Consider the following 23,248-nt stretch of genomic DNA (forward strand, 5'->3'; position numbering starts at 1 on the left):
CTTCGACCCATTGTTTCAAAACATGGCTCTTCCTCAGAATCCTTCTTCCCCACAGTCCTTTTGTCATAGTCATTGTACCAGTCCTTTGTCTCAGTCCTTACACTTCATCATAGTCCATCATCACTAGCCCTCGGTTTCATCAGATACCATTCATTTTTGTTAGCATTTTTCATTAAAGTCCATTGTCACAGTTCTTCTTCATCACATTCCTTCTTTGACACAGTCCTTCTTTGCCACATTCTTACGTTCACATCTTTTTTCATCACAGTTCTTCCTTTTGCACAGTCCTGCTTTGTCACATCTCTTTATTACATTCTATCTAATTTGTCCTAATGCTTGGCCAACAATGATTTTCTTTCAGCACATTCCTTCTCTTTCATCACGGCCCTTAAGGCTCATCACATTTCTCCCTTTTCATATCATTCCTACCCTTTCATCACAGTACTTTTCCTTCACCACATACCTTCTCTTTCACACATTCCTTCTCCCTGATGAGTGTCAATCGCCTTCATCATAGTCTGTCTCCTGCATTATAGTCCATCAACAGAGTCCTTTTATTTAATCACAGCCATTTAACTTCATCATAGTCCTTTTCCTTCTTCTCAGTCATTCTCCTTCCATCATTAAAGTATTTATCTTTCATCACAGATTGTTTATTTTTTTTACCAGAACCATTGTACTTCTTTATTGCATTTATTCTCCTTTGTCACAGTTGATTCTTCTTTACAGATTAGATTTGTGAACATCCTTTTTTGCAACATTCCTTCATCAGACGCCTTCTTTGTCAAAGTCATGTTATTCCTCATAGTCCATCTACTTCATTGTGGTCCCCCACTGCAGTTCTTCTCTTTCATCACAGTTTGTCTATGTTATCATAGTTTTCATTGTAATCCTTCTACAATTGTCAGTCCTTCTTCTTTATGACAGGGATTCTTCATCACAGTCCTTCTTTGTAGCATTATTTCATCACAGTCCTGTGTAGCTCAATCACACTCCTTATTTGTCACAGTTCTTCATCACAGTTCTTCTTCATCACAAAGCTTTTACATCACTTTTTTTTGTCAGATTCCTTCCTCACAGCCCTTTGCTACAGCTTTTCCCATTCCTCACTATCCTTCAAATTCACCACAGCACTTTATCACAGTGCTTCTCATTAATAACATTCCTTCTCCTTCATCAGAGTCCCTTACCGTCATCACAGTCCATATTCATCACAGTAATTCTCGCTTGTCATAGTCCTTTATCAAAGACCTTCTAACTCGCCACCATTTTTTACCTTTGTCACAATTATTCAAATTGTTCAAATGATTTCTCTTTCATGCTCCTCCTTTGTCATAGTCCCTCATAATAGTCCATATTGAAGAAAGTCCTACTTTTTTCGATTAATTTCTCAGAGTTGTTCCTCACACTCCTACTCTTTCACACATTCCATCTCTTTTATCACTGTCCATAACCTTCTCCACAGTCCTACTCCCTTCATCATAGACCTTTAAGACAGCCCTTGTTTGTTCACAATAATTTGCCTTCATCACAATATTTTTTGTTCTTCCCAGTCATCCTCCTTCCTTCACCGCAATGCTTTTCTTAAATCACAGGCTTTCTCGTTTCTCACAGTCCTTCGTCTTTAACAAATTCCTACTCCCTTGCCACAGACCTTCTCTTTATTGGTAGGTTTCATTTGTGACAATCTATTTTCTGCATTCCTTCATCATAGTTCTTCTTTGACACAGTCCTTTCCTTCATTACATTCCTTCCATTTCATCCAAGTTCTTTATCATAAACCTTCTAATTTGTCAGTCCTTCTCCTTCGTTACAGTTCTTTTACATCATAATCACTGTTTGTCACAGTCGCTCTCATAGGTCACATTACTTCTCCTTTCTTAAATTCTTTCTTCATCACTATCCTTCTCTCTCACACATCCATCTTCAGTTATTATTGTCATTAATAGTAATCATTTGTTACAGCCCTTCTTTGCCATAGTCCTATATCACATTCCCAATTGCTCACACCCCTTATTTGACACATTCCTAAAACCACAGTCCTTCATCACAGCCCTTCATTGTCACAGTCTTATCTTGTTTTAGTGTGAATTTGGCTTCAATGTAAGCCTTCTGCACAGTTTTTCAAACATACCCAAATATTACAACTTAACATTTTACATTTATGAACTTTAAACATTAAAATTGATAGGTATCTAAAACCTAGCAACATATTCAAGACAGTAATTGATCATTAATCAAATCAAGGGGTCACTTAATACAATTAAATAATTCTGCTCATTACATTAGTTCATTTCCCAGTGATGTCTTTATTTTTGACCGTCAGTGTAAGGAAGATTTGATAACAATTTTAGATCTACAGTCAGAAAAATATGGCTTTCAAGCATTTAAATCACTCACAAAGTTACCCAACTCATGGACATGCATAGGTTCCAGATATTCACAGAAAATTGTTATAGCCTCAAAGTCTTAATTCTTCCCTCAATTGCATGTAGTCTACATAACCTGTATTTTCTGGGCATGCCCTTACAGGCATCCATGATCTCTCTGGTCTGAGTTGGTTAAAACATGGAGTACAAATTCCCTTCTAATGGCTTGATCTGGAAATTAAATCAAAGAATTTCTATTTTCATATAATTAGGCACCACTTTTAACTAAACTATTAAAAGCTTTTCCTTTTCTGCCAGATGACTCGGGTGTGTTGCTGCTGATGAGGCCAGCCTTCTTCTTTTAGATTCATCTAGAACTTTAAGATGTCAGCTCTACCACTCAATCGTCAAGCTAATTTCTGAATAACAATTATCAATTACACAGGCAAATACAATTCTGTGCAACTCTTGTTTATAACACAGTTGTACAATGTCTCACACAACGTGTTTGCATTTGGTTTCTTTCTTGTAAAATATAGATGTAACCTCACTAACAGGAGCTTTGTTACAAGGGATATACGTTCAATTCAGCCCCTAATAATTGGCTAGGGAAGCCAGAAGGTATATTTAGCCATCATTCCAAAGGGGTTCCCTTTAACCTGGCTAAAAAAAACAACATACATGCTTTAAAATCACCCAGACCACAAAGAAGCATCAGGGAGAGGTTGACCTTGAGCTTTTATTAAAGTAAGTTAAGTAACTCCTCTGTGTTGTTCATCAAATTGCTTTAAAGCTGCCACAAACTTAAAAGCATGTAACACCCTTTTTTCCAACACCAAGGACTTGTTTGTTATTGAAATAAACCAAACTCCCAAATAGCAAACATGTTCTACAACATCCAGCTTCCGTCACAAGCTCTTGGTCACTTTTTTTTCAAAACACCCTCTAAATAATGGGCTTTCTCTTTTGCTATGTGCATCATTTGGGGCACTGGTCTTTCTGTTATACGGACTGGGCAAGGTAGGCTAAGCTCAAACACTACCTCTCCTTCTTCATTTTCTTTTGTAGCAAACAACTCTGTGTCACGTATTTCTGTCAATGTCAGAGTAGGATGCATACATATTATTGATCACCATTCCATGTTGTTCTCATCAGTAGCAACCAATATGTTCATATCTTTCCATACCACTACTTCCTCCAAGTACAGTAGAATTTACGTGCCTGAGCTAACTGAGGAAGGACACTGAGGCCTGAACAAAAAACTTGTTTGACAGCTGGAACACATTCCCTTAAATCCCTGGTAACCATCCCAGCAACATGTGCACTCCATACACAAAGATATCTTTGTGTGTGGGTTTTTCTCTGATTGCACTGTGTGCATGGTATGCCTGAATCAGTATTCAGTCTGAGTACATTCCCGGTGTGGAGAACACCATCCCTTTTCCTGAAAATGAAATTGTGGCATTCAATTTGCTCAATAATTTCCACAGAATATTGATGGGAATGTCCTTTGCATGCAGAAAAGATGCTACAATATGCTGTGTCCCTATCATTAAGAGCAAATCTTTTGTCAGAGGAACTTTCAAAATAGTCCCTGAAAAGACTTGTGTGTTCAAACCTTTATTAGATAATGGAAATCCTTCTTCCTTGATGCATGATCTGGTTGCCCCAGTATCTATAAGAAAGGAAAATCCCCTCTGTCCAATCTGAACTGCATCTGGTTCCTCCTCCGGGTCCTCAGTTACTGCTATAACAGGACAAACTCGCACACCTCCCGTGGGCACCCCTATTGGGAAAAATGGTTTGCGGATGATGCAAATGGGTTACCACCCACCAGTGTCACTCCATTATATCGGGGTGTGGTGTTCTGCCCCAATATTGTCACCCCATCGGGTATCTGTGTCTGTGCAGGTGCCTGAAGCAAACTCACTATACCTTGAGTTCCTGCCATTTCCTGTATTTGTCCTGTTTTTGCGATATGACTTGCATCTGTTGAGGCATCTGCTGCATGTATGTCTGCTGTTGCTGCGGTATGACCTGCATCTGTTGAGGTGTCTGCTGCATGTATGTCTGCTGTTGCTGCCCTCCCTGTGCAACTAGTGGACAGGTTCGTACAACATGTCTGAAATTCCTGCATGCTTAACATTGAACTCCAAAACATGGAGTCATCGCTCTATATCCCATTCCCCTTCCACATGTGCAGATATTCTCCCTGTCTGATACTCCCCCACCTATCTGCATAACACCAGGATGCTGCATGTCTTTGTAGGTGGGTTGCTGTGGCATTTGTACCGCCCCACATTGCTGGTTGGGCAGCAACTGTGTGTACCCTTTTGGTGGCATCATGACAGCCACGGGAAGCACCCTTGCCATGCCTGATGAACCACCACTGGCCCTTTAAGTACTGCTCCCTCCATGTGTATTTTCACAATGTATTACTCAATCAATAAATGTTCTGCCTTTGTTGCATTATCCTCGATCTCCTTATACTTCCCCTGTTTTCTCTTGCAAATGTTCACAATTGTCGCCTGTATCTCAAGCCACACTATTGCCTCAATTCCCACTATTCTTTCTAAAGAGAACTGTACATCTGTGGGGAGCCCCCTCACGAGGATATGCTAAAACAAAGGTATTTTTTCATGACATGACTTCTTATTATCCTGTGTCCACATTTCCTGTATGGATCGTATGTATCCTGCAGGGTCCTAGTCAGGCTTAATTTTCTGAACCCGTATAGATCCCATGTCTGAAGAGTCTGGATAGAGCTCTCTCAGAGCCTTCCAAACATGTTCTCGATAATTGTTGAAGGGCGCTCCATCATGTATATTAGAGATTAATTTTACCCCAGAGTATCCGGCCTGCAACCATATTTTATCATTTCTCTCCCCGACCAATACTGCCAACAAACATTTTGGGGGTAATTCATAGAATTCAGCGCACAAGTGGCGCACGCGGCTGGCGCACAGTGTGCGCGTGCGAATCCTGCGCCAGCCGCGTGTGCTAAAATCCATTTCCGCGCACAGCGTATTCATGGATTCCAGCTACCAAAACCAGCCGTGGCGCACAGTGGTTTAGCGACCCTGCAGCAGCGCCAGTTACGCCCCCAAGAACGCCTCTCGCGCAGGGAAAAGCCATCAAAATCCCCAATCCAGCGCAAAGGGCTGCGCTAACCCTGTAGCAGCACGGCAAGCGGGCTACGTGTATCACTGGGGTGCGCGGGAAGTTCTACACGCGATTTCAGCAGGGTATGCGTATTTCTGGGGTGCGTGGGAAGTTCCACACGCGATTTCATCAGGGTACGTGTATTTCAGGGGTGCGCGGGAAATTCCACACGTGATTTCTGCAGGGTACGTGTATTTAAGGGGTGCGCAGGAAGTTCCACACGCGATTTCAGCAGGGTAAGTGTATTTCAGGGGTGCGCGGGAAGTTCCACATGCGATTGGCCCCGTGCGAGCAGGGTACGTGTATTTCAGGGGTGCGCAGGAAGTTCCACACGCGATTTCCGCAGGGTACGTGTATTTCAGTGGTGCGTGGGAAGTTCCACACGCAATTTCATCAGGGCACGTGTATTTCAGGGGTGCGCGGGAAGTTCCACACGCAATTTCAGCAGGGTACGTGTATTTCAGTGGTGCGTGGGAAGTTCCACACGCAATTTCATCAGGGCACGTGTATTTCAGGGGTGCGCTGGAAGTTGCACATGCGATTTCATCAGGGTACGTGTATTTCAGGGGTGCGCGGAAAGCTCCACACGCGATTGGCCCTGTGCGAGCAGGCTACGCGTATTTGAGGGGTGCGCGGGAAGTTCCACACGCGATTTCCGCAGAGTACGTGTATTTCAGGGGTGCGCGGGAAGTTCCACACGCGATTTCAGCAGGGTACGTGTATTTCAGTGGTGCGTGGGAAGTTCCACGTGCGATTTCATCAGGGTACGTGTATTTCAGGGGTGCGCGGGAAGTTCCACACGCGATTTCAGCAGGGCATGTGTATTTCAGGGGTGGCCGGGAAGTTCCACACGCGATTGGCCCCGTGCGAGCAGGGTACGCGTATTTCAGGGGTACACGGGAAGTTCCACACGCGATTTCCGCAGGGTACGTGTATTTCAGGGGTGCGCAGGAAGTTCCACACGCGATTTCAGCAGGGTACGTGTATTTCAGGGGTGCGCGGGAAGTTCCACACGCGATTTCATAAGGGTACGTGTATTTGGGGGTGCGGGGGAAGTTTCACACGCGACATCAGCAGGGTATGTGTATTCCAGGGGTGCGCGGGAAATTACACACGCGATTCCATCAGGGTACGTGTATTACAGGGGTGCGCGGGGAGCACCACACGTGAATTGCACGTGTGGGTCCTCCCAGGTGTTCCCTCTACACCCTCCATGGCCCCTGCAGGTGGCTCACACCACAGGGGCCTACCCTGCACATGTCCTGCAGGCACCCCATCCACCATGGCCATGCCCCCCAGCCAACCCACATGTCAACTTGCACTACTGCCCACCAACGCATGACCCCCTGCACCCCCAGCCACCAGGGGCACCCTTCACCAGGCCCCCACCCATGTCTCCCACCACCCCCACCCCCAGCAGTGCAGGGGCAGCCTCCACCAGGCCCCCACCCATGTCTACCACAAACCCCACCCCCCAGCACTGTGGGGCACCTGCCAGCAGGCCCCCACCCATGTCTCCCACCTCCCCCACCCCCCAGCAGTGCAGGGTCACCCTCCACCAGGCCCACACCCATGTCTCCCACCACCCCCACCCCCAGCACTGTCGGGCACCTGCCAGCAGGCCCCCACCCATGTCCAACTCATGTTCCGCACCACCCCAACCCCCCAGCAATGTGGGGCACATGCCACCAGGCCCCCACCCATGTCCAACTCATGTTCCCCACCACCCCCACCCCCCAGCAGTACCGGGTCACCCTCCACCAGGCCCCCACCCATGTCGCCCACCACCCCCACCCCCCAGCAGTGCAGGGTCACCCTCCACCAGGCCCCCACCCATGTCTCCCACCACCCCCACCCCCCGGCAGTGCAGGGTCACCCTCCACCAGGCCCCCACCCATGTCTCCCACCACCCCCACCCCCCAGCAGTGTAGGGGCAGCCTCCACCAGGCACCCACCCATGTCTCCCACCACCCCCACCCCCCAGCAGTGCAGGGTCACCCTCCACCAGGCCCCCACCCATGTCTCCCACCCCCCCCACCCCCCAGCACTGTGGGGCACCTGCCAGCAGGCCCCCACCCATGTCTCCCACCACCCCCACCCCCCAGCAGTGCAGGGTCACCCTCCACCAGGCCCCCACCCATGTCTCCCACAACCCCACCACCCAGCACTGTGGGGCAGCCTCCACCAGGCCCGCACCCATGTCTCCCACCACCCCCACCCCCCAGCAGTGCAGGGTCACCCTCCACCAGGCCCCCACCCATGTCTCCCACCGCCCCCAACCCCCAGCAGTGCAGGGTGACCCTCCACCAGGCCCCCACCCATGTCTCCCACCACCCCCACACCCCAGCAGTGCAGGGTCACCCTCCACCAGGCCCCACCCATGTCTCCCACCACCCCCACCCCCCAGCAGTGCAGGGGCAGCCTCCAACAGGCCCCCACCCATGTCTCCCACCACCCCACCCCCCAGCAGTGCAGGGTCACCCTCCACCAGGCCCCCACCCATGTCTCCCACCACCCCCACCCCTCAGCACTGTGCGGCACCTGCCAGCAGGCCCCCACCCATGTCTCCCACCACCCCCACCCCCCAGCAGTGCAGGGTCACCCTCCACCAGTCCCCCACCCATGTCTCCCACCACCCCCACCCCCCAGCACTGTGGGGCAGCCTCCACCAGGCCCCCACCCATGTCTCCCACCACCCCCACCCCCTAGCAGTGCAGGGTCACCCTCCACCAGGCTCCCACCCATGTGTCCCACCACCCCCAACCCCCAGCACTGTGGGGCACCTGCCAGCAGGTCCCCACCCATGTCCAACTCATGTTCCCCACCACCCCCACCCCCCAGCACTGTGGGGCACCTGCCAGCAGGCCCCCACCCATGTCCAACTCATGTTCCCCACCACCCCCACCACCCAGCACTGTGGGGCACCTGCCAGCAGGCCCCCACCCATGTCCAACTCATGTTCCCCACCACCCCCACCCCCCAGCAGTGCAGGGTCACACTCCACCAGGCCCGCACCCATGTCTCCCACCACCCCCACCTCCCAGCAGTGCATGGTCACCCTCCACCAGGCCCCCACCCATTTCTCCCACCACCCCCACCCCCCAGCACTGTGGGGCACCTGCCAGCAGGCCCCCACCCATGTCCAACTCATGTTTCCCACCACCCCCACCCCCCAGCACTGTGGGGCACCTGCCAGCAGGCCCCCACCCATGTCTCCCACCACCCCCACCCCCCAGCAGTGCAGGGTCACCCTCCACCAGGCCCCCACCCATGTCTCCCACCACCCCCACCCCCCAGCAGTGCAGGGGCAGCCTCCACCAGGCACCCCACCCATGTCTCCCACCACCCCCACCCCCCAGCACTGTGGGGCACCTACCAGCAGGCCCCCACCATGTCTCCCACCACCCCCACCCCCCAGCAGTGCAGGGTCACCCTCCACCAGGCCCCCACCCATGTCTCCCACCACCCCACCCCCCCAGCAGCGCAGGGGCAGCCTACACCAGGCCCCCACCCATGTCTCCGACCACCCCCACTCCCAGCAGTGCAGGGTCACCCTCCACCAGGCCCCCACCCATGTCTCCCACCACCCTCACCCTCCAGCAGTGCAAGGTCACCCTCCACCAGGCCCCCCACTCATGTCTCCCACCACCCCCACCCCCCGGCAGTGCAGGGTCACCCTCCACCAGGCCCCCACCCATGTCTCCCACCACCCCCACCCCCCAGCAGTGTAGGGGCAGCCTCCACCAGGCCCCCACCCATGTCTCCCACCACCCCCCAGCAGTGCAGGGTCACCCTCCACCAGGCCCCCACCCATGTCTCCCACCACCCCCACCCCCCAGCACTGTGGGGCACCTGCCAGCAGGCCCCCACCCATGTCTCCCACCACCCCCACCCCTCAGCAGTGCAGGGTCACCCTCCACCAGGCCCCCACCCATGTCTCCCACAACCCCACCCCCCAGCACTGTGGGGCAGCCTCCACCAGGCCCGCACCCATGTCTCCCGACACCCCCATCCCCCAGCACTGTGGGGCACCTGCCGGCAGGCCCACACCCATGTCTCCCACCACCCCCACCCCCAGCATTGTCGGGCACCTGCCAGCAGGCCCCCACCCATGTCCAACTCATGTTCCCCACCACCCCCACCCCCCAGCAGTGCAGGGTCACCCTCCACCAGGCCCCCACCCATGTGTCCCACCACCCCCATCCCCCAGCACTGTGGGGCACCTGCCAGCAGGCTCCCACCCATGTCCAACTCATGTTCCGCACCACCCCAACCCCCCAGCACTGTGGGGCACCTGCCAGCAGGCCCCCACCCATGTCCAACTCATGTTCCCCACCACCCCCACCCCCCAGCAGTACAGGGTCACCCTCCACCAGGCCCCCAACCATGTCGCCCACCACCCCCACCCCCCAGCAGTGCAGGGTCACCCTCCACCAGGCCCCCACCCATGTCTCCCACCACCCCCACCCCCCGGCAGTGCAGGGTCACCCTCCACCAGGCCCCCACCCATGTCTCCCACCACCCCCACCCCCCAGCAGTGCAGGGTCACCCTCCACCAGGCCCCCACCCATGTCTCCCACCACCCCCACCCCCCTGCAGTGCAGGGTCACCCTCCACCAGGCCCCCACCCATGTCTCCCACCACCCCCACCCCCCAGCACTGTGCGGCACCTGCCAGCAGGCCCCCACCCATGTCTCCCACCACCCCCACCCCCCAGCAGTGCAGGGTCACCCTCCACCAGTCCCCCACCCATGTCTCCCACCACCCCCACCCCCCAGCACTGTGGGGCAGCCTCCACCAGGCCCCCACCCATGTCTCCCACCACCCCCACCCCCCAGCAGTGCAGGGTCACCCTCCGCCAGGCCCCCACCCATGTCTCCCACCACCCCCAACCCCCAGCACTGTGGGGCACCTGCCAGCAGGCCCCCACCCATGTCCAACACATGTTCCCCACCACCCCCACCCCCCAGCACTGTGGGGCACCTGCCAGCAGGCCCCCACCCATGTCCAACTCATGTTCCCCACCACCCCACCACCCAGTACTGTGGGGCACCTGCCAGCAGGCCCCCACCCATGTCCAACTCATGTTCCCCACCATCCCCACCCCCCAGCAGTGCAGGGTCACCCTCCACCAGGCCCCCACCCATGTCTCCCACCACCCCCACCTCCCAGCAGTGCAGGGTCACCCTCCACCAGGCCCCCACCCATGTCTCCCACCACCCCCACCCCCCAGCACTGTGGGGCACCTGCCAGCAGGCCCCCACCCATGTCCAACTCATGTTCCCCACCACCCCCACCCCCAGCACTGTGGGGCACCTGCCAGCAGGCCCCCACCCATGTCTCCCACCACCCCCACCCCCCAGCAGTGCAGGGGCAGCCTCCACCAGGCCCCCACCCATGTCTCCCACCACCCCCACCCCCCAGCACTGTGGGGCACCTACCAGCAGGCCCCCACCATGTCTCCCACCACCCCCACCCCCCAGCAGTGCAGGGTCACCCTCCACCAGGCCCCCACCCATGTCTCCCACCACCCCCACCCCCCAGCAGTGCAGGGGCAGCCTCCACCAGGCCCCCACCCATGTCTCCCACCACCCCCACCCCCAGCAGTGCAGGGTCACCCTCCACCAGGCCCCCACCCATGTCTCCCACCACCCTCACCCTCCAGCAGTGCAGGGTCACCCTCCACCAGGCCCCCACTCATGTGTCCCACCACCCCCACCCCCCAGCAGTGCAGGGTCACCCTCCACCAGGCCCCCACCCATGTCTCCCACCACCCCCACCCCCCAGCAGTGCAGGGTCACCCTCCACCAGACCCCCACCCATGTCTCCCACCACCCCCACCCCCCAGCACTGTGGGGCACCTGCCAGCAGGCCCCCACCCATGTCCAACTCATGTTCCCCACCACCCCCGCCCCCCAGTAGTGCAGGGTCACCCTCCACCAGGCCCCCACCCATGTCTCCCACCACCCCCACCCCCCAGCACTGTGGGGCACCTGCCAGCAGGCCCCCACCCATGTCCAACTCATGTTCCCCAGCCAACATGTCATCACAATCTAGATCCCTGGTCCCTATAGTCAGCCTCCAAATGCAAAACACCCACCCGAGTATTGCATCCACCCACTCATAATTGGCAATTACATGACAGAACACCAATTGCAAGTTCCGAAACAAACACATTTCCCTCACTTACACCCAATGGGTGTCAGTGAATCTCAAAACCCATATCATGATATGCATGAAACCAATGAGATACTACACATTGAAGTTCGATAAAAAAATATGTATTAAAGGAAATATAAATAGAATCAAAAATAAAGAAACAGAAATGGGAATGTACAAAAATGAAAAGAAGCATGTCCGTGAAAAAAAGCAAAACCAAAAATCATAATCCAAAGTAATGGTGTCCAAAGTCACTGTCCACAAAACAAAATCCAATGGGAAATAAAATTGAAAGCCATTGCTCCATGATTAAAATGTGAAACAAAAATACAATCCAACTATGTACATACGAACAAGCCAGGGTCCATTATCCCAACAAAAGAAATGAAATCTATCTAACTACACTAACTAATAAAATAAACTATATACAAAAATGTGGCCAGTGTCCAAAAGGTCCAAAATAAATCCCAAAAAAAAGGAAACCTAACACTACCTACATAACTATGTACAAGGGCAGCGGGCTAGTTTGACGGCTCACTTTTGGATGTCCCTGGCCAGGGCATCATCGAACTCGTGCTCAATGTCCCGCAGGCGGTCCTCCTCCATAGCCCCGAGGGTCCGCAGGGCAGTCGACGTGTCCACCTCCAAACCCCTGCGGATTGCCTCGAGGCACTCGGTCTGCCTCAGGGCCCTCCGCATGGAGTTCTCCACCCTGACCATTGTGAGCCGTGCCTCTTCCGCCAGCTGCCGCTCCGCATCTATGGCGTGGCCCAACCGCTGCCACACGGAAGACACTCTCTGTCCTGGGTCCTCCTGCCCTCCGGCCGATGCCTGCCCCTCCGATGTTGAAGGCCCCGAGCCTTCATGGCTCCCACCACGTTGCTGCTGCTGCTGTGCCTCTGCCCGTGCACTGCCTCCTGCTGCCTGCACATCCTCCGCTGGCTGGGGTGCAGTCATTGATGTGGCCACCCCTGATGGACGTCCGACTCCCGACTGTGGCAGGGATGCCTCCTCCACCAGCCTGGCCGCACCATCAGAGGCAGCTCCACAGGGCATCCAGGTGACTGATGGGTGGGAAGATGGCACGGAGGACGACTGGCACGTAGGGGGTTCAGTTGAGGAGGGGGTCGTAGCAAGCCCCATCATACGGAGGAATCTGGCCTGGGTGACCTGTCCCAGCAGGCTGACATGGTCAACGAGCCACTCGAGATGACGTGCAGTCTCCTCATGAAAAGACTGCAGGTCACCTTGCATGGCCCGTTGACGCAACGCCACACCAGTCAGGACAGGCTCAACCCGGACCCGGATAGCCACGTCCGCAGGCAGAGGAAGGCCAGTTGTCGTTTGCTCATCCCCTGCCTGAAAACGGGTCTGGACGTAGGCATCCCTGCTGGTGCAAGATGATGCAGGGACAGGATCAGGATTGCACACAGGCACCTCCGCGGCGGCCTGTGCTGCCTCCTGTCCCTGGTCCTGCACTGCACCACTAGCACCAGTGGGATCCCCACCTCCAGACCCCGTCTCTGTTGCTTGCACGGCCTCCTCCTCCACCAAACCCCCCACCAACCTGGATGACTCCGTGCCATCTTCCCCCGTTGGGCCCTGTGGGGTCCCAGCTGCCCCTTCTGCTGCCGAGGAGTCCAACTCCAACCTCCGCCTCTTGGACCTCCCCCCGGTAGCTGCGGCCTGGGACGCGGCACCGGACTCCTCACTTCCCGACGAGATGACAACATGGGAGGGGAGCCGGGCCTTGCGTCTCCGGCTGGTGGTGGGATCCCCGCCGCTGTGCTCCACAGCACCTTCTCCGCCCTCTTCATCAGTTGATGCTGCAGACAGGGAGAAATAAAACACAGGCATCAGGGCACTGTACAATGGACACATACACACATGACAGTTGTACATGAGTGGCATTGGCAAACCTCAGACATGCCATCACAATCCCCAACACACATGTCATTTCAACTCGCACACATGAGCCATACCACAGCCATATCGCAACTGCCAGCACCATCCATATCCATACAACAGCATGAGCAGGCAAAGGTGAGCCAGACATCACATGCAACACAGGAGGTGCACCACACATGTACACACACCTCCACACTTGCATGCATGTGTACACCTCTGCCAAGTGTCGCAGTGTTCAGATGGGCATCCATGTCACATCTGCCAATCAGGCTTCCACATCCGGCTGTCACATGCATCCATGTTGCATCACTGTTGCACCCTTGTCAAATACACACAGATGCACATGTACACAGTGCTGATACATGCAGCTGAAAACAACATACATGCGTGACATCACGTACATGTCTACTTACATACACATTCATCCAAACATGTGTGCCCACACAACTGCATTTGGCATGCAAGCCTACACACACAAGCACCATCCATGTCTCACACATTCCAGCCCTCGCATGTGTTAGCCCCACGGCCCTGTACACCCCCACCCATACTCGACCCCATACAAACAGATGTGCAACCTGCACACTACTGAAAAATCACCACACGCACAGCTCACAATCAGGATGCATGTACACTTACCGCTCGACTCCAGATGGGTCTGCCTCTCAAGGACCTGGAAGTGGAGTGCTGGGGATATGCGTTCCAGGACCCTCATCTGTTATTCCGACAAGTGGCCCCGGCGCCCCTTGGCATCCGCTGCCTTCAAGAGGCGCGGGGCCTTGTTCAGGGTCCTGGACCTGAAGTCCTCCCAGCGCTTCTTGACATGTTGGAAGTCGCGTACTGCCACCCCCTCCGCGTTGATGGCAGTCACAATGTCAGTCCAGATCCGAGTCCATCCTTCCTTGTCGGCGCGGGAACTTCCGAAGAGGGCATCATACTGCCCCAGGACTTGCTCCACCAGGACATGAACTTCGGTGGCACTGAAGCTGGTGCCCCTCTGCCTCTCTGGCCGGGGGTTGTCAGTGGTCTCAGATGGTGTTTGCTCCGACATGACAACCCCAGAGGCAGGAATGGGTGGGCAACTGGGTCCTGGGGCTGGGCTGTGGAGCGATGGAATCCCAGTCGGGAGTCTTCGGTTCCAGCAGGGGTGGTCACAGCAACAGCACCCCTGGCTGATGTGCAGGCAGCAAATGGCAGGGCACGTGGGCAGCAGGCTGTCAGGCAGCAGCAGATGGCAGGTGGGAGCGTGCTCGGGGCTCTGGGGGGCAGTAGTTCGGCCTTCTGGGCAGAAACGTGGTCTTCCGTGTGCTTACGCGTGGCCAGCTTGATACGGAGTGATTTGGCATGTGAAAATTCAGCACGTCAGCATGTAATTCGAGGAAAGGCCCTTAGCGCGTGAGCGCGTCTGCATGCATACGCAATTTCATTGGACAGAAGGCCCCTGAAGCGCAAGCGCCCCTGTGACATGATGCGCACAGGCGTGCATGGGCATTTCAGTGCGCGTGAAAAACTGCACGTCCGCGTGTAATACGAGGAAAGGTCCCATGCGCGTAAGTGACGTGACGCGCGCGTGCGTTTCCCTCAGCACGGGTTAAAGGTGAGCGGGCCCAGCAGTTTGCTGTACGTGCCTTTCGTGGAGACCGACGTGTGTTGCTGCTTCCTGTTGTTTCGAGCGCCATCACAACTTCACAGCTATCAAGGACGTAGCTCTTCTTTTGGCGGGGGTATTGGCTACGTGTGTTTTTCTGCATCGCGCTAGTCAGACGGTGAGTCGCACACGCTCTTTTTCCCACTGCGGGTGCCCCTGTGTATCGCACCCATTTTCGATGTCATAGTAGCCTGCGTGTCCCACGCGTACGCGTTATTCGTGTTACTTGGTGCCACCGCGTACTGCGGGAGGTTGAATCCACGCACGTAGGCTGCAGGGTTGCGTGCATGGTTTTACTGCAGTTTTGGGGTGCCTGAGCGTTGCGTGACCCGTCACCACATCACCGGGGTCACATACAGCCTTGCAGGTGCAGGGGGGCTGTTAACATCTTGCTTCCCACCCCCTTCACCCCAATTGCCCAGGTCAAATGTGGTGTACACCTCCCATTGGCACCACTCCATCTGTGCCAGCACTACTACATCAGTGCCATGGTTGGGAGGCCACCAAAGGTGAGGGGTGCCTCAGCTGGGCGTCCTCCTTGTGGCGGGCGTGGTCGGGGACGTGACCGTGGTGACCAGGGAGTAGGGGGACTCCAGGGTGTCCACGGCGGCCACAGAGGGGGAAGAGGCAGGGGTGCGCCACTTGAGCACAATGTTGTGCCATGTGTCGGTGCAGTCATGCCACCACCCCCTGTGGTTCCGGGGGATGCAGCTCTTGCATCTGGCACTGGCACCCATTTGACCGGGCAGTCCGTTCCATCGACTGCCACGGGCCCAAGGGTAGTGGTAGCTGCAGGTGCAACTGTGGACACCGCCATCCAGGCTCAGGGTCTGCCAGCGCAGGCTGCGTTGGCACTTGAAAAGCCCTTGGTAGATCTCCAACAGGCCAGGGGGGAAACCATAGGGGCAGGCCGGGCTGCTCAGACCAAGACACGTGTCTCTGGGGCAGTCATGTTATCTGCTGCCCCGAACAGCCGGGTGTTGGCAAGTGCAGGGGCAGATGCACCCAACAGCACCCCGGTTGTGAGTCTGCCAACCAGGACCGTTGCGGTCAATGACCCTGCCACAGCTGATGTTGCTGCGCAGGGTCCATTAGTGGGCACCCAGCTGCCACTGACACAAGTCAGGCCTTTGGTCATCCCTCCACCTGCCACTCCCTTGGCTCAATCCACCGAACCCACTGGCCATACTGGTCAGGGCAGCATTAGCCAGCCAGGGTCTGCGCCACAGTCCAAGAGGAGGAAGGTTGCACCTGCAGCACAGGCTGGGACCCCACACACATGACCTCCTGCAGGTCGAGGAAGAAGCCTTTCTGTAAGCAGGAACTGGACTTCCTCGTGGACTACGTGCAGGGCCACAGCCGTGACATGCTAGTGGGTGCCAATAGTCAGACTACGGCTGCCCAACGTGACACCCACTGGAAGCATGTTGCTGAACATGTCAGTTCATTCGGCCATGAGGTGCGCACGGCGCAGGAGTGCAAAAAGCGTTGGAATGACATCAAGCGCAGCACTAAGGCTAAGCATGCCTCTAATTACAACTTGAATCTGGAGACTGGCGGTGGGCCTGCACCAGAGGAGGAAGAGCTCACTCCCACTTGTGGGATGTGTTGTGCATGATTGCCGCTACATGTGACGTGTACATGGTTCTGATGTGTAAGTAATGCAATGCTTCCGTCATGCATGTCTCCTCTGCCTGCATGCGGGACTCCATGTAGGCATGCTCCCTTGACCCTCCTCCGCCACTCTGCACCCCAGTTCCACCTTTGCACTGGTCTGCTTCAATCTTGCCAATGTGTACTTTCTTGTTCATGTTTCCTGTGTAGATGCTAACTTCCAGCGTAGAATCTGCCAGACATATGCCGTGTGGTACAGCCTTAGTACTCGATGCAGGGTATCTCACTTGTACTGTGCATGGGTCAGATGTCCCGCAGGGACATGAGTGCCCATTCATGCTCCATGTGCATTGCACGCATGCCCCTATGTGTTCTTGACTGGATGATCACTGTAATACAAGTCCTTTGTTACATACATTGCCTGCCATCTCATCAGCCTTCCCATGTCAACTGTGGCTCAGTCCTGCGTTGCACACATGTTTAGGCTCTGACAATCTGTGTGGCTCACAGGCCTCAGCCTGTTCAATGGCTAATGACTCTGTCCAACTCTTGTTGTGTCTTCTTCACACGTGGGCTGCCTCCAGAGTTTTCATCATGTGTCCTGCCTACTGTCCCAGCATCATTTGCAGTGTTGTCACTTGAATCACATTAAGCTGTTGATGCCAGTCAACACTGCCTGTCAATACACTGGTGTATGGTCAGCCTTTTGAAACCATGCTAGGCATCCCTGCTTTGGTACTGGGGTGGAGGGGTGCTTGGCTTCTAGATATGGTACACATTGAATGCACAATGCACGTGATGTCTGAATTTGACATTGCACTGCCTTCACATTTCCTGGCACACACCATGGAGTCCTTGTGCATGTAGGTAGTGAGTGGCGTACACATTTTCTGCACTGCATAGACCCACTTCCATGGAAACTGCCACCTTTCAACAGGTCTGATCACAGAAGCTATTCAAAGTTGACCCAGCATGCATGCCAGGTTATATGTTGTGTGTCACATGTCTGCTGGATGCGTTTGCTTTCGGTTTGTGTGTGTGTTGTGTGCTTCTGACATGTATAGTGACCTTTTTTCTTTCTATTTTTCAGGTGATGACGCAATGGAGGCGGAGGATGGTGTTGTCATGCCAGACACAGGGTTGTTACCACCACATCAACCTGGCACTAGAGGGGGTCGTGGGGTGGTAGGCCACGAAAACCCCCAAGTGCTGCAGTCCATCTTGTCTCTGGCTGCCTATGAGTCCAGCCTTGATGACAACTCTGACGTCCATGTTGAGTTGGATGAGCATCAAGTCCATGTGTCAGGGGTGAGTGATTCTGATGTGGACACTCCTCTGTCTGTGACCCCTGCACTGAGCGATCAGACAGTCTTGGTTCCTCCGCCCGTGATGGATCGGGACAGGGTCACCCTCCACACCAGTCACTGATGTGCCTGGGACATCACGTCGACGGGGGCATGTAGTCGTGCAGCCGCGGGCCGTGCCAACACAGCGAGGAACCCCGGTCCTTGGGTCCCGCAGGGGTCAAGCCCGGCAACGCGGTCGCCGCGTGCAAACGCAGTATACTGAGTGGGAGCAAGACATGACTGCCAATTCTGAACGGCAGGGGACAGCAATGGAGAACATCGCTGAGAGCATGGAGCGTGTGGCCCGATCTGTGCTCCCCCCTGCTAGGCAGGTGCTTCTCCAGCAGCAGGCGGCACGGTCCACGGCCCGCTCGCTCAGGCTGGGCATGGCGGCCTCAGAAAGGGCACGCCAGGCTGAAATGTCGTCTCTGCATCAAGCAATTGCTGCTCATGCAGAGGCGCACATGGATGCCCTGAGGGAGGAGTATGCTTCCCTCAGATCCACTCTGGGTGTCCTTATGATGTCCCAGAGGCAGCAGGCAGAGGAGAGGTTTGCACAGCTTGAGTGTACCATCTCGGCTGAGCTACAGGCTTGCCGGGAGGTGCAGCGGTTGTCCAGCCAGGCCTTGCAGGAGGAACTCCGTGTTACACGTGCTACCTTGCGAGAGGAAGCACGTGTATCACGTGAGGTTCTGCATGCAGACCTATGTCACATCGCCACACAGAACCAGGCTCACCTGTCCGGCAGATTTGCTGCTGACGAGGGGCAAGCTGCGGCTAGGCGTGGCCAGGCTACTGTGCCACATCCTCCTTTCCAGGATGAGCCATACTGAGACGACCATCTATCTCCCACATAGGTCGGGATGTGCAGGCGTTGAGCCCATGGAGGTTTTTTTTTTGGCTCAGCATCATCGCATGTGGATGTTGAGCAGCACCCTGTACCTCCCCCCTCCTGGGTGCCTCCCCTCCCCCCCGGGTCGTATGTGGCCATTTTTGATTTTTCTTTTAGTTTAGTTAGTTAAGTTTCTGTTTGATAGTTAGTTTAATTAGGTAATGTAGGTTTTCCATTGTTAGTGTAATTAGTTAATAGTTGATTTAGTTTAAAATTTCTAGTCTATTGTGCTTTCATGTGATGGTACGGTGCTTTGTGGCTTTTGAAGGCATCCACTGTCTGTTCCAGTTGGGCCCTTCAGGCTTGTCTTGTGTATGTGTTTGCTGCTTGGGGTCCTTGACTCACATATGCCACTCCTGCCTCCCTTATCCATGGGCTCGCAAGGATTGTTCGGTGTTACAGAATTTTACACAAGGGCTTTGGACTGTCATATCTGTGGCATGTCTGGTGCTGTGTGACTTGTGTTGACACCCCTAGTGGGGATGATTTTGGTGTTATTGTCCACTGTTCAGCTTTTGCTAGATGGGGTGTGTCATGATTAATGTGTACATTAATTGCTATGCATTGTGTAGTATGTTTCATATCTTTACTGTACACATGCTTGTTGCAATTCATGCTGTAGATAGTGTTCCACACTTTGGATGTGAAAGATGGACTGATGGTGTGATTTGTGATGTGACTCTCTGACATGGTCAAGTAATGGGATGCCTGATGAGACACACGCAGATGACTTTGAAGCATTAATCATGTGTTTTATGCCCTTTCTGAAGGGGATGAGCCTCCAGAGCACCTTTGCCAGCAGACATGGCCCATTGTACGACGGAATTCTGGACACGTTTGTTGGTGCCCACATGCACATGTGTGCACAAGCAGAGGCACAGGGATTGCAGACCCACATCCTAGAACTGCTGACATGTTCCAAGGAACTCCAGGCAAGGTGAGCAGCACAGGGGGGCCACGACACAGCAAAGCTTGCACCAGGTGAGTTGCACATGCAGGCTTAGTCACAGCACTGAGGGTGAGCTTAGACGAATATTGGTGTTGAAGCACACAATGCAGCTCAGATGTGTTGGTGGACTGATGGCTGTTGATTGTAAGGTTGTCTGGGACACATGCAGGGGCAGTGGCACATACCCTCCGGTACACCAAGGTCCATTGAGGCACTTGTATCAACCATGTAGCCTTCCGAGACATGGAAAGGGGCAGCTCACAGGGACATACAGCAAGGGACATACTCGGGTGCAGTGCATGTCTTTTCCATGTACTTTATGATTAATGCACTGCCAACTTTGTTACGGTCATGGTGGTACGCAACTTGCTCAGAAGTCATGGCTTGCTATATGGGTCTGTCTGCTTACCCAGGGAACATTGCATGTTGTGTGAATTGTGACACATTGGTGTTCCATTTGCCACGCACCCACTGGCTGCTGACTCACTGCATTGACTGTGTATGACCCGTCACAGGGGTGATGTTATATATGGGTACGAAGCATCTACACCAGATTGTCTGTTTGTAGAGTAGTTTGTTGCTATGGGGCATGTTTGGTGTTGTGTTTTTGTGTAATTGGCACGTACAGGTTGTTGACTGTGGCTCTCTTTGCAGCATTGCAGTGCTCCTGTAACCGGACCTGAGAGTGCGCAGGCAGGAGGCCAGCACTCAAAACCAGAGCTAAGTGTCTTGTTGTTTTTCTTTCAAACTGCTCTGCATAGGCTTGCTGGGGAGTGTACTAATGCATGGATGTATGTGTGGTTCAATTTGGTATGTTTTTCCCCCTAATCACCCGTAATCCTGTGCAATTTTGAACCCTGTACCCTCTACCCGATGTTCCTGCTTCCCGTACCTATCCAAGCAAAGTTCCCTGACCCTCTTTCCCCGCTGGGGTTGTGGATGCCTGTGTAAGCCCCGAACTTGCAGGCGCCAAAACCCTAGAGGGGGTGGTTGGTTCGTACCACTCCTAAGCCTGGACTACAGAAGGCCATGACAATGATGTCCAATTTTGTTTGGATTGTGTATGTGTTCATGCAGATAGTACATTTTCGTGCATTCCCTAGTTTCATGTGTCATTCCTCCTCCCCTCTCCTGCCACTCATTCCAGTCATCCAGTGTGTCAACACCTGTCCCGACTGCATATCCCTGAACCTCCTTCCCCACCAGGGTCTCAGGGGCCTGTGTGAGTTTGACCTTGCAGGCACCCGGGACATGGTGGGGGTGGTTGTTTCGTGACACTCCCGCGCCTGTACAGGGGACCTGTGACAGTACACATCGGTTCATGGTGCATCATCCTACGTCATGAACCACACATGTTTCACATCCTGTTGTGACATTGTTTTACTGTGCTACCTTGGTTGTTGCATCATTGTGGTAGTACTTGGCCTTTGTGAGGTACTGCTACGTCAAGTCATCTACTGGAGGGTGTTCTGGTTTGTTTTTCTGGCTTGGATTTTGTGATTTTGGATATGAGTGTGGATTATGAGGGTGCAGGCACCTTTTTACACACAAGGTGGGAGATGGTGACGAAGGGTAAAGGTGATCCTGTGGCCAGGTGGAATTGAGGTTTGAAGGCTCCAAGACCCAGGTGCAGTTGTTCAGTGGGTCATGGTCATTTGTGAGGGAGGGGGGGTTGTTGTTGATAGTTGCCTTGCCCTGCAGTGTGATGGGAACTCTGACATTGTAATGGTGGTATCCTATGTGCATGTTGTGTTCTGCTGATCAATGCCTGTTCATGTGTTGTGTTTACCTTTCAGGTGCGAGGGGATAGTTGTGGTTTGACATGCTGCGGTGTACACATGGTGAATGTTCACATGTGGTGTGTAGAGAACACTAATGGTCACTTGAGTGCATGTCCTTGCAGAACCACACACTTGCGCTCTGATGCACTACATGTACTCCCACCCTTGCATATCCACGTGTACACTGGTTGCCTTCTGGTGCCCAGTGTGTCCCTGCAGCACATGTTCTGTGACCGATTATGGATCCTGTACATGCCTAATCTGCTGTTTGATGTGGTCTGTCACTTAGATGTGATGCTCAGGGTGTGCATCACACACAATGGCTGTTCACTGTGCTGTGCGCTGAGCAGTGTGTTGCAGGAGTAGGACACAGCACACATGAGCTGCAGTGTTGATTTTGCAATGCACAATGTGCATGTAGACAAGCATTCATTGTTATGTTACGTCTACAACTCTTGTAATGCATTTGGAAATGACTTATTTTGGGTGGGAGATTTTTTTGGTCTGTCATTTCATCTGATTCCGGGTCAGGCATCATTGTCTGATGCCACTGTAGATTTAGGACATGGCAATGTGTACCTTATCATTACTGTGTTGGTGTATGGGTATTGCTTGCCATGTCATGTTGTGGTTTGGGAGGGTTTGAGTGACATGACAGTGATGGCCATGGCCTGTTTTGCAGGGGTGTGTGATGTACACCTTGCATGTCAGGGTCATCCGCTTATCAGAGCAACTAGCTGGGGGTAGATCTCTCTCCGCGGCAGGGCCCTCCCTCTGGAACAGCCTTCCTGCCTCACTTGAACTTGAGGGGAACCATCTCCAGTTCTGGAAGCACCTCAAGACCTTCCTCTTTGCTTCTGCTTTCTCTCTGCCTCTCCCTTGCAGAATTCTTCACTGGAACTGCACTGGAGCTGCAACTGGGCCACTCTCACCGACCTCGGTCCCTGGCCCAGCCACTCTCCACTTGCACTGCCTCCCTGGCAACCCCTGCACTGCGGTACTGTCCCTCTATCCCTACAGCCCACCCTTCCCAGCACTTGTCTGCACTTACCTTTGCAGTTGCCACCAGCCGACCTATGTATTTGTTTTTTGGTCTACTTCCCCTGTACTGCACTCCCCCCCTCCCCTTCCCCTTGCACTTTTCCCTTCCCCCTACCCCTGCACTTGCACAATCTAAATGACACCTGGCCTAGTAGTACCGTTGTCTGTCTTCCCTTGTTCCCCCCTCCCTGCCTCATCGCACCTTGAAATACTTGTGTATAGGCCATATCATGTCATATGTCATACGTGTGCCTTTTGGTCACACGGGATAGCTTGTGTTTAAGTAGCTAGGGATGCAGACGATGTGGCACTTCCATGGCAACTATCTCAGAGTGGTAGGGTTGTGACAGTTGACTGTCTCTTTGTTATCATCGATTGT

The sequence above is a fragment of the Ambystoma mexicanum genome, chromosome 7q (genome assembly GCF_040938575.1).
Source record: "Ambystoma mexicanum isolate Mex_15411 chromosome 7q, UKY_AmexF1_1, whole genome shotgun sequence".
Taxonomy (NCBI): domain Eukaryota; kingdom Metazoa; phylum Chordata; class Amphibia; order Caudata; family Ambystomatidae; genus Ambystoma; species Ambystoma mexicanum.